Consider the following 3,250-nt stretch of genomic DNA (forward strand, 5'->3'; position numbering starts at 1 on the left):
GGGACGGGGACAGGGACAGGGTCGGGAGAGTCCAGGCGGCTTCACTTCCGTGTCCAGCCATCTGATCGCCCAGATTCCCTCGGCCATCTGGTCGCCCGGATCCCCTCGGGCATCTGGTCGCCCGCAACGCTTTCCTATAAGGGCGACCAGATGGCCGAACTTCCCTGGAAGTCCCGATGAGGTGCCATTCGCCGCCCGGATCCCAGCGAGGGCTCCAGGAGGTCGGGTACATTCGCGCCTTGGGTCCCCTCTGTCACCTCGCGTGCACAGATTACAAGAAAAGGGGGTAATTTTCCTCCGGATTACTAGGGAGAAGGGTACGCCCGGACACCCCTCCGAGGCTGGCGGTTCTCTGCCATGGGGACCAGATGGGCTATGCCTGGGCAACACCTCCCTAGGCCACCCGGGGCTTCCTTCCTCCAGGCCAACCGCATGTCAAATTGCCCAGGACGGGCTCCATGGCTCCTGGGCAGTCGTCACCCGGGCGTCCGGGGCTCCGTCCAGGCTGACGGCATGGAAAAGTGCCCAGGACAGGCTCCATGCGTCCCGGGCATTCATCCCCCGGGCGTCCGGGGCTCCATCCAGGCTGACGGCATGGCAGAGTGCCCGGGTCGTGATCCATGGTTTCCAGGGATGTCCTCCCCTGGGTGTCTGGGGGCTCCAGGCCGAATGCATGGAAAAGTGCCCAGGACGGGCTCCATGCGTCCCGGGCATTCGTCCCCTGGGCGTCCGGGGCTCCATCTAGGCTGACGGTATGGCAGAGTGCCCGGGTCGGGCTCCATGGTTTTCACGGTGGCCCTCCCCTGGGTGTCTGGGGGCTCCAGGCCGAAGGCACGGAAAAGTGCCCAGGACGGGCTCCATGCGTCCCGGTCACTCGTACCCCGGACGTCCGGGGCTCCATCCAGGCTGACGGCATGGCAGCGTGCCCGGGTCGGGCTCCATGGGTCCCGGGCAGCCCTCCCCCGGGCGTCCGGGGCTCCCACCTCCAGGCAGACGGCATGTCAAAGTGCCCAGGACGGGCTCCATGAGTCTGGGACAGTCCTCCCCCGGGCGTCTGGGACACCCGTCTCCATGAGGCCAACGGCATAGGCAAAGTACCCAGGACGGGCTCCATGGGTCCCGGGCAGACCTCTCCCCGGGCATCCGGGGCTCCCACCTCCAGGCCGACGGAATGTCAAAGTACCCAGGACGGGCTCCATGGGTCCCGGGCAGCTTCCCCCGGGCGTCCGGGGCACCCACCTCCAGGCCGACGGCATGTCAAAGTACCCAGGACGGGCTCCACGGGTCCCGGGCATTCCTCCCCCCAGGTCGTCCGGGCCCTAGAGCTCCGGTGGTCCAACCTGCGCCTGAGGCCCAGCCGGGGTCCAAGAGCCCTGCCTTGCGTGGGCAGGAAGTCAGGAACCCCACCGCGAAGGCTTGGGATGGATGGGGAGCTGGGAGTCCTTTCGATCCCGGCCATCTGGTCGCCCGCGATGCTTTCCAATGGGGCGACCAGATGGCTGGGCTTCCCTGGAAGTCCCGATGAGGTGCCATTCGCCTCCCGGATCCCAGCTAGGGCTCCATGAGGTCGGGTTCTTTTACGCCTTGGGTCCCCTCTGTCACCTCGCGTGCACGGATTGCAAGAAAGGGGGGTAATTTCCCTCCGGATTACTAGGGGCAGGGTACGCCCGGACACCTCTCCAGGGCTGGTGGTTCTCTGCCCGGGGGACCAGATGAGATATGCCTGGGCAACACCTCCCCCGGGCGTCTGGGGGCTCCATTCTCCGGGCCAACGGCATGGCTCAATGCCCAGGACGGGCTCCACGTGTCCCGGACAGACCGCCCCTGGGCGTCCGGGGCACCCATCTCCAGGAGGCCAATGGGATGGCAAAGTACCCGGGAAGGGCTCCACGGGTCCCGGGCAGCCTTCCCCCGGGCGTCCGGGGCTCCCACCTCCAGGCCGACGGCATGTCACACTGCCCAGGACGGGCTCCATGGGCCCCGGACAGACCTCCCCCCGGGCGTCCGGGGCACCCATCTCCAGGAGGCCAACGGGATGGCAAAGTACCCGGGAAGGGCTCCACGGGTCCCGGGCAGCCTTCCCCCGGGCGTCCGGGGCTCCCACCTCCAGGCCGACGGCATGTCACACTGCCCAGGACGGGCTCCATGGGCCCCGGACAGACCTCCCCCGGGCGTCCGGGGCACCCATCTCCAGGAGGCCAACGGGATGGCAGAGTAACCGGGAAGGGCTCCACGGGTCCCGGGCAGCCTTCCCCCGGGCGTCCGGGGCTCCCACCTCCAGGCCGACGGCATGTCACACTGCCCAGGACGGGCTCCATGGGCCCCGGACAGACCTCCCCCGGGCGTCCGGGGCACCCATCTCCAGGAGGCCAACGGGATGGCAGAGTAACCGGGAAGGGCTCCATGGGTCCCGGGCAGCCCTCCCCCGGGCGTCCGGGGCTCCCACCTCCAGGCCGACGGCATGTCACACTGCCCAGGACGGGCTCCATGGGCCCCGGACAGACCTCCCCCGGGCGTCCGGGGCACCCATCTCCAGGAGGCCAACGGGATGGCAGAGTAACCAGGAAGGGCTCCATGGGTCCCGGGCAGCCCTCCCCCGGGCGTCCGGGGCTCCCACCTCCAGGACGAAGGCATGTCAAAGTGCCCAGGGCGGGCTCCACGGGCCCCGGGCAGCCCTCCCCCCGGGCGTTCGGGGCACACATCTCCAGGAGGCCAACGGCATTGGCAAAGTACCCGGGAAGGGCTCCACGGGTCCCGACCAGGCTTCCCACGGGCGTCCCGGGCACCCTCCTCCAGGCCGACGGCATGTCAAAGTGTCCAGGACGGGCTCCATGGGTCCCGGGCAGCCCGCTCCCGGGCGTCCGGGGCTCCCACCTCCAGGCCGACGGCATGTCAAAGAGCCCAGGACGGGATCCACGGGTACCGGGCAGTCCTCCCCCGGGCGTCCGGGGCTCCCATCTCCAGGCCAACGGCATGGCTCAATGCCCAGGACGGGCTCCATGGGTCCCGCGCAGGCCTCCCCCGGACGCGTCCGGGGCAACCATCTCCATGAGGCCAACGGCATTGGCAAAGTACCCGGGAAGGGCTCCACGGGTCCCGGGCAGGCCTCCCCCGGGCGTCCAGGGCACCCACCTCCAGGCCGACGGCATGTAAAAGTGCCCAGGACCAGTTCCACGGGTCCCGGGCAGTCCTCCCCCGGGCGTCCGGGGCTCCCTTCCCCGGGCCAAAGCATTCCAGAGTGCCCAGGACG

This window comes from Lissotriton helveticus, chromosome 5_1, assembly GCF_964261635.1.
Source record: "Lissotriton helveticus chromosome 5_1, aLisHel1.1, whole genome shotgun sequence".
Taxonomy (NCBI): domain Eukaryota; kingdom Metazoa; phylum Chordata; class Amphibia; order Caudata; family Salamandridae; genus Lissotriton; species Lissotriton helveticus.